The sequence below is a fragment of the Pseudonaja textilis genome, chromosome 2, assembly GCF_049901715.1.
Source record: "Pseudonaja textilis isolate UNSWEBS1 chromosome 2, rPseTex1.2, whole genome shotgun sequence".
Taxonomy (NCBI): domain Eukaryota; kingdom Metazoa; phylum Chordata; class Lepidosauria; order Squamata; family Elapidae; genus Pseudonaja; species Pseudonaja textilis.
Genome location: NC_141991.1, coordinates 210,490,391 through 210,502,807, shown reverse-complemented (window position 1 = coordinate 210,502,807; position 12,417 = coordinate 210,490,391). Strand labels below are relative to the sequence as shown.

The 12,417-nt window shown below is 36.9% G+C and overlaps 1 long non-coding RNA gene across 1 annotated transcript in view; it reads right to left on the bottom strand.

The window, feature by feature from the left end:
- Positions 1-54: 54 nt before the first annotated feature.
- Positions 55-12,417, bottom strand: part of LOC148127352 (uncharacterized) — a 64,391-nt gene continuing 52,028 nt past the window's right edge. The window contains exons 2-4 of the long non-coding RNA XR_015741505.1: positions 7,736-7,799; positions 4,131-4,247; positions 55-1,016 (exon numbers count right to left, since the gene is read on the bottom strand). This is a non-coding gene — a long non-coding RNA (uncharacterized LOC148127352). The remainder of the gene's footprint in view (positions 1,017-4,130; positions 4,248-7,735; positions 7,800-12,417) is intronic.

The following is a 12,417-nucleotide window of genomic DNA, read 5'->3' as shown; positions in this document are numbered from 1 at the left end:
ACAAGAGATAAAATATAATCTTGGGAGAGGCATTTCCAGTTTGAATTGGCTTTGTTGTTTTTCTGCTTTTTATTGTATTGTTTACAAGCACATTGACATGATCCATTATTATTTTTAAAAAGCCTCTGTTACAGCTCTAATTACATTTGTTGGACAATTAAGATAATTCTGTCAATATTGTAAATACATCCTTCCTTCTTTGAAACTGATCAAAGGTGAAGAAAAATTATTTTGTGCATGCAAAAACTCATTTAGCAGTTGTATAGAAAGTATGGAATTTACATTGATGCACAGACAATGCATATGTCTTTCAGTCTGTCTATCTCTTTCTTCATTCACATTCTGAATTTTACTTGTTCTCACAACTCTTATTTCCTCTTTTACCGGAGCCATTTTGGTCTTCTTAGAAAGGTCAGTGAGGTTTTCAGTAAACAAGAATCCAGTATGGACTTCTCTGACAAAATGTATTCTTGCTATTGCAGCATAATTTCCAGAGGAGGAGGAGATTTTTTTTCTTGATGCACCGCACTAGTCCAAAGAGATTGCAAGGACATAAAACAAAGACTGAACTAGAAAGAACATTTTGGAGTCAGTAAAAAAAAAAAAAAAATCTTGCTCATAACTTGATTGTATTTCACTGAGCAAGCAAATCTACCCAAAGCTCATTTTCCTTTTGAATGCTCCAACTTGTATTTTAACTACTTGGACTGCCCTCTAGTATGATAGAAATAATAATCACAAGGAATGAGATGAGGAAGGGAGTTATTACATTTTTAAGTCACCAGAGTACAATCCATGAAATGCTGCAAAATTTGTACAGATTTTTTGACTGCTTCCAGCATGTCTGTTTTATGATGACATGTAGACTTCTCCCTGTTTCTTTGGATTTAAACAAAGTAATTTTGGTTTCTGATTAATAAAACATTAACATAGCACTATGTCATGTTTTCAATGTACAATTCATAAAACTGAAGGACAGATTTGATGGCTTTAGGGTTCCTTTTCTGGAAGAAATTCTGTTGACAAAGAGAGGAATCACATGTCAGATCTATCCAATTTGTCACCTAGCAACTCTATGGGCATTTCTGCCTAGCTGTGCATTTCCTACACTGCTCCTGGCTTTGAAAAATAGCTGATGTAGAATTCCCATCCATATTGCTTTGTATTGATAACTATAGTAGGCTGGTGCTCACGCTAGATTAGGAACCACACAGCACCTGACATTTTCCTTTTTCTAGTACTTTCCAACCTCAAAGAAATCAAGTGTTATTGGATGCTATAGTATGGATAGTTTTCCTTGTGCCTGCCATTTCCTTTCAGGGATTGGTCCTGCCTCACAAGATGCCTATTTTTATTCATAGGTCCCCTTCTCTCACTTGCTTTTGTGGTCCTATTTCAGGAGCTAGTGCAGTTTAGGTTAACTGCTGAAGAGCTTGATGTTCTCCAGGGATAAAGGAGCAGTGTAAATGCTTGAATGAGATCACAAATGGGAGAGAGTTTGTTGGGAATATAAGTCACCTAACAGGTATTTGGGTTAGAAATATATAAACCAGGATAAACATTTTAAAACTGTATCTTTAAGAAAATGCAAAACTGTAATTAGGTGTGGTTTCTCAAATGGCCATAAGATGGAGCCAGAAACCTGGGTTGTCTTAGTCTTAATCTCAGAACAGAGTGTGTCTCAGTCTCTGTTTCCTTCTGTTGGAAAGTATTGCCGTTCCTCCATTTTTCCTAATTGACTAATATTTCCGGATTTAATGTAAGTCTGATACTGAACTGTTTTTGATACTGGAATTTGTTATTGGGTTATCCCTGGATGAAAACTGACTGATTTTACCTGTGAATGATTTTGGATTGCTTATTTTGGACTTTGTTTAACGTTTCTGGAAGTAAAAACCTACATTTACTGTACAGTGTATCTGTGTGCTGTGTGTGTATTATTCAAACACTACTCTCAAATACATCTCCCTGTATGTGGTCATTCTCCTAACGGGGAATTACCTCAACAAAGTTGAGAGATAAAAAGTAAAGACTTTGTAATATTTAAAAATGATAAAATTGTAGAGTGTAAGAGAGGACAAGGATCTTCTAACCTATATCATTTCCCATGTATAGGGAAAACCTTCATTTAAATATTCCACAAGGTGGCTGGTCAGTCTCCACAGGTAGACTCATCATATTGTGAATTAGCATCATTTACACTCAAAATAACCATTTGACATCTATTTTTTGTTTATTAAAGAGAGGTTTATTTTCAATTTAGCCAATTTGAAAAGCAGGAAAGAAAGCTTACATGCAACCAGCTGGATCATTTGACTTCAAAGATATCTGTTCCCTTGCTTCATTTTAAAGAATATTGAAAAACTGATTGACTGAATTCCCATTTTATGTCTTAGTGACATAGCTACAATAAAAACTTCAGTACAAATGTATTCTTAAGCTAATCTAAACAGTACAGATCTATGTTACTCAAACATATTATGAACTTAAGTTCATAAGTCTATAAGCACTATTTGGTGATTGCCTCACAGTCTTCATTTTTAGGCACTATCATTTCTAAGGATCAGGGACAATTCCATTTTATGTATGCATGTAAATGAGCCATCCCATTTTCATTTCTGACTGCAAACATTTCTGAATTGTGTAGTGCATCCCCCCAGAAAACATGTGTTGTATAAAGTGACATATAGTATCTGTGTATTAGCAAAGATTGTGTAACAGCCTGTTCTCCCTCATGAACATCCTCACATGTAGTTACTAAGAGACTCAAAACAAGGTGATCTGTTCTGTTCACCAGATTGGTAGAAGCAGAAAGAGGTAGCTTAGCTTCATTTTTGGCATAAGTGAATGGAAGGGTAGCTGCTGAGCTGGCAAAGATGAAATCTTCAAAAAAGGAACTTCTGAGAAGAAGAAATTTTTAGAAGGAAAGCAGGAGGTTTAATGGCTCGAAATCATAAAGGAGTCTAGGCAGCTACGGGTGTTGAAGCTCACTGTTTTAGGGGAAAAAAATGAAGGCTGAAGATCCTGATATGGGTTGATCAAATTTGCATTGCTGAAAGTCTTTATTGTTTGTGGGATACCTTGGGTAAGACATCTGAAATGGAGAAGGGAACAATCTGAAGGGAACAGCTGAAGCAAAGGAAGGACAGAGATACAGGTGATCTCCATGGGAAAGAGGAAAACTGAGGGAGAGCACATTTGACCAGCCAGATGTTTAACTAAGTGAGAAAGAAAGGGAGGGAAGGGAGAAAGATACCACTCAGTATAATTAGCCATTTTTATTTCTACCAGTAAGTATGAAGTAGGAATAAAACACTGAATTCTAGTTATATTTAGCTGTTTGGCTGGAAAGTGGACGTTTCATGTATCTGATAAAGAATGCTTCATTTTAGAGTGCTTTACCAGTTGTAAATAAACCTCTGATTTATTACCATTGTATTATTTCCCCTGTTACTTATCAATCAGGAGAGTAGAAAGCACGAAGAGCAGTGGAGACACCTCACACACCTTCAAGCAAGCATAAAAAGTGTGACTGTTCCCTAAGACCTTGGGTTAGAGTACTGGCCAGGCTCTTTCTGAGTTGGAAGTGACATAGAGATGTGTCTTTTTTTTTTTTTTGCACTGTTCTCTTATATCTGTTGGGCTTTTTATATTATGTTGCTTTTATGTTGCCACCCTTGTCCAACTGCAGGAAATAGCCATACCCTTGATTCTCATGAGATGCTAGCAGGATTAGGATCATAGAGTGTTTACCACATGAAAAGGCATGATTCCTGACTCTAACAAGGTGACATTATTTAATGGAAGGAACCCTGAGCATATCCTCCCTGCTGGTTCTGAAGGGGAAAGGAGAAACATCTGAGAAACAACATGCAGTCCTGTAAATAGCCTGCCTCCACACCATCTGGGTCAGGGGTCTTCAAACTTGGCAGCTTTAAGACTTCAACTCCCAGAATTCCTCCTCCAGTCATGTTAGCTCAGGAATTCTGGGGTTGAAGTCCACAAGTCTTAAACTTGCCAAGTTTGAAGACCCTTGATCTAGGTCTTTATAGGTGGTAGTAAGCACTTTGTGGCATCATTTGGTTTGCCCATGGCAAAGAAATACAGCTGAGTGTCATCAACATACTAACCTCATCCAGCAGCTTCATGTAGATGTTAAATAGGAGTAGGACGGAGAAATCTGAGCACCCATACAGTCAGGCCCTTGAGAGAAATCTTTTATGTTGTCATCAAAACTATAATTTTTCCTGGATAAAAAAGATCAATTACCAACATAAAGCCAAATCAAATCTCATACAGCCATCTATATCATGTCACTGCAGTCCAGAAGTTGGTTTATACCACAGATCCTATTGTATCTTCTGCTATCTGGAAAAGCACCACCAAATTGACTGTTGATACTATATTGTCTGATGATCTCCAACAGCTGAGCAGTGGAGTCTCAGTTTTTGCCATACAACTGATAAGCAGCGTGGCTATAAGCCCAGCTCATAGTTCACTGCTGCTCTAGCCACCATCAAAGGATTCAGACCAAAAGACCTGGATAGCTCTTGTTCTCATCCCAGCTATTCTACAGTTCTGCCTCTCTGATTATCCCAGAGACTGTCACAGTGGGATTGTGCTTCTTCAGGCTTTATATCGTGAGGCAGCACAACTTCCAACTCCTACCACACCTGAAATATATCCACTCAACACCCCACTTTTTTTCACCCCCAACTAAATCCCCCAATTCTTATATGCTCTGCAGATACAAATTCAATCTTGGTATCCTTACAAAATAACTTTTTGTGCCTCCCAAACATCTCAAAGATTATAGAGTCTTTGAGATAGAGTGTCATGCCCCGGTGGAGTCTGACTCTGAGGAAGAGGAAGAACAACCAACAGGGAGTGGGAGTGTGGCTCCAGAGGTGGTAGAGGAGGGTGAGGAAGGGCAGAGTCTGGCTGAGCAGTCAGAGGAGGGTCCAAGCCCATCCCCTATACATCTTAGGTCATGCGGGGAGGAGAGGATCAGGGAAAAGTGAGGTCTACGCAAGAGGAGATTACCATGATCCTCCTCATGACTTGCAGGTGGGAGCTATGCATATAGGTTTTTCAGCTACGTAGTTAGACTTGCTGGAGTCAATTAGTGTTTACCTTGAAAGAGATTTATCTTTGTTGGCGTTCTTCCCATGGACTTTTCTCGATTATTTGCCTGGAGTTTATGATTAGTTATCTCGGCTTGCTTCAGAACTCTCATCAATGCGGTTTATTTTGGTTTTCTGTTAGCCTCATTATTTACTTTTGTGACTTTAAACTGTGCCTAATAAAACAGTGAAGTTAAGTTGAAGGCCTTATTGGACTTTAAATATGTTTTGGGTTTTGGGTTATTTTGAGAGACTACGGGTCATCACATAGTTTATAGTACTCTTCACAATCATGAGAGTGATTGAAATGGTTATGAGCTTACAGCTATCCCTCCCATGTCACGAGTTTATTACAGAAGGACCATGTACAGTTAACAATGTAGGTGCAGCCATTTATAAATGTGCCTAATGTTAATCAAAAGAGTAATTGAATATTGGAAACATAGTCAATTTAGATAAAAAAGCATTGATTTGTTATGACTCATTAACTTGTCAATTGATTATGCCTTATGTTCCATAGCATTTATGTTAATGGATCTGTTCATATCTCACCACTTCTGCACTGGATATGCTGTCTACCTAATTTTTATACCCATCATGTCCAGTAACAATCCTATATCTAATTATACTGTTTGCAAAATGCATTTCTGCATATTTTTCCCCATTGCTACCTTTTTCCTTTTTTTCCCATTAAACAGGAAATGTTCGTTTCTTCTGCTATCTGCATCTGTTTTTGGTCTGTTGGGAAAAAACTTAGCAAGGTATTATCCTCACAGCTCATTAGGGAATTAGTTGTTTATATATGAGTATAGATGCTTTTGGCTTTCCTGTAGGAAAAGACTACCAGTCTTCCAAGAACAGCGCTTAACAAAAATACATTTCTAGCAGTGCAATCAAAGAAAGCAAAGGGCTTTGCATATTAAGGGCTTTTATTTGCACTGTTCTCTCCTTTACATTTTTTTATTGATTAAATTCTCTGATATGTACACCAAGAGAGAACAAGGTAAAGATTTTTAAAGGGTACTTGAGAAATGATTTCTTTTGTTAGTGCTATTCAAGGATCTGTAACTGAAGCTGCATCTTTCAGAGTGGCCACAGAGGCAAAGTAACTAGTGCAGACTCCATAAAAACCGACGTGATCCTCATGATTATATATTTTTGTTTAGAAACACACAGATCCCACAGATTGATCCTGCAAATATAAAGATTCTTTTTTAAAAAAGGATGAGAATGGGAGGAGGTAGAATCCTTTACAATCACAAACCTTTAGGAAAGTTATTTCTATTTGATATTTGGAATTGTGGGGGGAAAAAACTTTGTGTTGAACTAATCCTATTCTTTTGTCTTCATATTTTTGTATGCAAATCTTGATCCATAAAACCATTTCAGTAGAGTTGCTAATGGATTCCATGAATTATATCCCTGTTCTCTATCATGCTAGATTGTAGCATCATTAATCACAGTATTTTGATTTGAAAACTGCAAATTATCGTTTTCTTTTGCATCCCTTGGTAAAACAAGAGCACATTCTAATAGAAGAATGTGCCCCATTTTCTTTTTTGAATCAATATTTAACACTATATCTACTGAAATCTCACTGGAATGTTGGAGGGGGGAAGGTGATATCTCCCCATCTTTTAAAGTCTTATACATCTGCAAATACCGACTCCCCTAAATATGCTGCTTTTTATTATTATTTTTAGTAACCCTGGCTTATGATTGTCTCTGTCAGCATTTATAGTTTATGAGAGATAATTATTTTTTTGAATGCCTATATGGAATCCTAAATTTTTACAGTTCAAAATATAGAACATATTTTCTCAGCTCTGTGATGTACATAGTTCCTTTCCCTCAAAATAGAGCAAATTTAGTTATTTCTAAGTAACAGCCCTTGCATCATGTCAGAGAATTTGGCTGAAAACAGACAAGCTTGATGCCTGATATCTCACTTGAGTTTTCTACCTTCTTCCATTTAACAAACTCTATATCTCTTTCTTTCTCTTTCTTTCTTTCATCATCCATCTGTTCATTCATTCATCCTTTCATTAATTCAATTTGTATAGCCACCCACCTCAAAGCATTGACTCTGGGCAGCAAACAATCATCAAAACAATTAAAATAGTTAAACAGTTAAATACAAAAAAAGAAATTAAATATAAATATATCTCTGCTGATTATACTATGCTTTCCCCCAACTATGTCCAATTTGTCACCTTTCTTCTATTGTACATAGCCTTCTTACATCCACCAGCCTAGAGAGAGGGATAAATATTTAATAACTTTCTGAATCCCAACAGGGGCCCATTGTTATGCAATTTGTTCTCAGTATGCCTTGCTGCCACTTGCATTTCAAACAAAAGAACAAGGAGGGGTAGATATTTTTTCCACTATATGACATGAAAGCTGAGCCAGAGCCTCCTGATAAAGAACAATGCAGGTTCTAGTTTGTGATTCATTCATAATACTATGATTGTCCCACTCAAAACCATTTCAGCAATGAACAAGTGTGACTCAGGTGATTCATTCAATTCAGAGGACTTGGTGTCTCCCTAGCAGAAGCCAGCAGAAGACATTTTCTAATAAAAACAGTACCAGTGAACGAACACACTCACAGAATTCCAAATTTTGATACCCTTTGAGCGAGCTGAGCCATAGAGTCTTGCCACCATTCCCTTCCTGCAAAAAAAGAAAAAAGACGCATATTTCCCCTCTTCAGCTTTTCCTCTTTTCTTATGTTTTATGGGTTTGCAAAACACAAACATTTGTTAGGCCCCTGGTTTACAAGAAATTAGCCAATGATTCCAAAGAAGGATATAAGGATAATTGACATTATCACAAATTATTTTATACTACCATATTTTTCTCAACCTTACTAGATAAACCAAACAGGGAATGTGACCAGATGTAATGGTATGTGAGAATCACCTTGAGGCATGCAAGGAAGAGATGCTGCCTCAGACAAGAGAGGCAGGAGACCACAAACCCTTACTTAGGAAGGACACACCTTAATTAATCAGGGCGTTAAAAGTGACAGTGGAATATTTATATTATCAGATGTGTATGTTTATATTACTATAGTCTTAGAATAAATTAGAATTATCTCATCTGGTTGTGTTATTATTATTATTGCCATATGGCATTGTTACATTAAGCCAAAATACTACAATGCAATTAAGAGTAGTAATTTGGCTGCCAAAGTACCAGCCCTGTACATTGCACTTCCTTTGGTGTCCCACAAAAGGGAGAATTGGCTTTGCACCAGAAAGAAAGACAAGTGGTTGTTCATCCAGTGTCATTCAGTGCCCTCTCCCTGCCCAGAGATGCCTCACAAATGGGCACCGCAACTGGGAAGGTTCAGAGGACAGGAATCTGACAGCCTGCACTGAGTGCCAGCTTATCCTCCCACAGAAGTGATACCTATTTTATCTACTCACATAGAACATGCTTTTAAACTGTTAGGCAGACAGAAGCTTAAGAGAGGACCTCACCCAGACATGCAGTACTAGGACTCTGGAGCAGCAATTGCTTTAGTTTCTTCTGGAGCAAAAATCAAATATTTTGATATTTTGTTTGTAAATCTATGCATTCTGATTGCATCTCTCTATTCCTTAGGATGATCTGCTTCAAGGATCGTAGAATGCATTTACTGTCCCATTTTAAAGTAATGTCAAAAGCTCTACTTTCAGAGGGATAAATCTACTGGATAAATATTTGGTTTAGGAATATATATAATCTACTTTTGGAGGATTATAGCCATTGGATGGCTTTCTGTTTTCCCCACTATGGAACTCTACAAGAACCTTGGCTGTCTAGCATCAAGATTCCAATTAGAAATCAGAAAGGAACAGTTTAAGGGGAAAATTGAAGGAAGCTTGGAAGTCACAGAATTCCAAACCACCCCATTCTCTTAATATGTCCCAACAAAGGAGTATGTTAGTCAGGAGCCTACTATATCTACTTTTATTCCCAGTTGGTTGTGATAGTATGAAGGAAGACATGTATCTCTATTTTCTGCCCTGCAAAAATGATCTCCAGTGTCCCAGAGTTTGATAAGTTTTAATGAGACTTAAGTTGAAATGTTCCTTTTCAAAGTAGGCCATCTGAGAGCCTTGGTGGTGCAATGGTTAGAGTGCAATATTGTAAATTACTTCTGCTGACAGCCAGCTGCCTGCAATTTGGCAGATCGAATCCCACCAGGCTCAAGGTTGACTCAGTCTTCCATCCTTCTGAAGTGGTTAAAATGAGGACTCAGATTGTTGGGGGCAATATGCTGACTCTGTAAACCACTTAGAGAGGGCTGTAAAGCACTATAAAGTGGCATATAAGTCTAAGTGTTATTGCTATTGCTATCTATCATGCGGTCATTATATATTCTCTGGGAGATCAAAGGATTTTATAATCTATAAAAACAGGATGCACAAGTTTCCATTTAAAATCTATTAATTTCATCAGTTCTGTCCTAAGTATTATATGTATCCTAATAAATTGTTAACATAAAAGCCTTTTAAAGACATTCAAAAGTGATTATCTTATGTTTCAATAAATAGAATAGTGAAAGTTATGCAAAATGTCCTTTGTAGGACAAGGGCAAACAAGCAAAAGAGAAGAAAGCCATTGTCAAGATAATGCTGGAAACACTGAAAATGAAAGCTGTTCATTTTGAACAGCTTCACCTTGAATATGACAGTAATTTGCATGCCTGCTAAAATGGGATGTGGGTGCAACAATTTTGAAGTATGATGGATTTATACACAGGAAATCAAGAATAGCAAAGATACATGTTATGTATTAACCATGGACAGAAAAATTCTACAGTTCACCCTAGGGAGATTGGAAGGTGGAAACTTTCATCCAGAATCCTGCAGGAGTGTGGTCCTTTCATTCCTTTTCCTTTCCTTTCCCTTCCTTTCCTGTCATTTCCTTTCCCCTTTCTTGTTTCATTCCATTATTTCTATTATGTCTTGCCAGATCTAGGCTGATGTGTATTTTCCCTGTATTGATAGGGGAGGCCATTATCTGTGAATTGAAGGAGCTTTGGATCTGAAAGCACTAAACACCTTGCTATCCTTTTATAACACATCACACAATCTGACTCTTTTGTCTGCTACAGTATCTAATTTTCAATGAGATAAGGAGCTTAGGAGTTTCCAGCAGGCTTAAGACAGGACATCCCAAGTTGGATCCAGCTTTCCCTATGACAAGAAGCCCTTCCTATGACAAATAACCCCAAAAATATGTTATTAAAATAAAGGACATGTGTGGATTTGTTGGTTTTAATTTTTCCTAGGGATGTGTGAATTAGAATAAATTCAATCAGTTTGGTCTATGTATAGGACTTCTCTCAAATTTCTGTGAACTATTTTGTATTAAATACACATATATTGAATGCCTTCTGTGTTCCTTCCTAACAGGTACTTGCATATTTTCTCATGAAAATTCTCTTGTATATGAAAACCCTTATATATATGTGTGTATAAACTTAAAACACTAAGTAAGTGTACAGCCTTGAGTTAACAGAAAATAAAAGCAAGAAAAAAAATCAAATTATTCAGATAGAAAGAGGATGCCTTGGATATTTTCAGAGGTGATTTGCCCTTTCAGAGGTGATTTGCCTTTCCAAGGGCTGAGAGAGAATGACTAACTGAAAATTCCCAGCTGCCTTTGTGTCTAAGGCAACACTAGAACTTACAGTCTCCCAGTTTTTAGCCTGGTGCCTTAACCCAATACACCAAACTGGCATACTGCATATGCTTTCGGATAATACAGATAATCAGAGTTGGAAGGGACCTTGCAACAAATGGTAGTCCAATCTCTTTTTGAAAGTCTCAAGTGATGGCACTCCCACAACTTCCGAGGGCAAACTGTTCCATTGGTTGATTGTTCTCACTGTCAGAAAGTTTCTCCTTGTTTCCAGGTTAAATCTCTCCTTGTTCAGTTTCCATCCATTATTCCTTGTCTGGCCTACAGGAGCTTTAGAAAATAGCTTGACCCTTTCCTCCCTGTGGCATCCCCTCAAATATTGGAAGACCGCTATCATGTCTCCCCTAGTCCTTCTCTTTACTTGACTAGCCAAGCCCAGTTCCTGCAACCATTCATTTTATGTTTTAGCCTCCAGTCCCCTAATCATTCTAGTTGCTCTTCTCTGTACTTTTTCTAGAGTCTCAACATCTTTTTTATAATGTGGTGACCAAAACTGGATGAAGTACTCTAGGTGTGGTCTTACTAAGGCTTTATAGAGTGGTATTAGTACTTCCCTTGATCTTGACTGTATCCCTCTCTTAATACAACTTAGGATTGCATTAGCTTTTTCTTAGATACAATTCTCCAAAATATGATTTCATAAAATTATCTCCAAAATATGAGTGCTGATTTTGTATGCAGTTTCCACCACTAGAAATATTTTAAGATCAATGTTAGCCAATTCCATGCTTCAATGGGCTTCAATGCATTTCAATTTTTGTACATCACCTCTACTGCATTTGAAAAGAAACCTGTGGGATTTATTTCATACACGTAATATCTCCCTTTTTTTTACTTTCAATGTTTTTCTACCTCATTTTAAGGGAGAAATAATCAGATTAAAAACTAACATGAATAACATACATCTATGCTGATTAAATTTGGTAAGAAGAGTTAGTTGCAGGATGGAGAAGATTACTTTGTATTATTTACTGACAAGCTTGTGTTTTTTTTTTCTAAAAAAAAGCTTTCAATATATTTTTGTGAATTTTGACAGTCCTTATTTTGTTTTTAAAAAGTATTCTACTAAAAACTTTCATTCATGTTTTGCCTATGCTGATATTGGTTTGATGAACTTATTTTAGGAAATGGCCCAAGGAAAAAAAAAACATGGTGATTATTAAATTTCAAGAGAAAAAAAAAGTTAAAAGAAAATTAGAGTAGTAAGTCAGGGAGGAATTACTTTCAATCCTTGGTGGTTATTTCAACCATTATAATAAATTAAATTTATATTGCAGATCAGACAACTACCAAAAATCCACTAAGAATAATATGATAACCAAACATTAGTTTCCTTAGAAGTAATGAGAGTTGAGGCTGCTTTCCCCATAACAGTCTCATTATCATGAATGTTTCTCTGCAGCCTTTCACAGAAATGATTCACATCCGTAAGTATTGCAATCTGTACAATTTCTTGGCACCATTTGTGCCTATTAATCATTTCTATGTCAGAAACTTGGAACAACTTGTGAGTCATGAAGAAGCTGCCCTCTACCAAAGAATAGTAGAAGAAATAAAAAGCCATTTGTAAAGCTATACAAAAGATATCAATTTC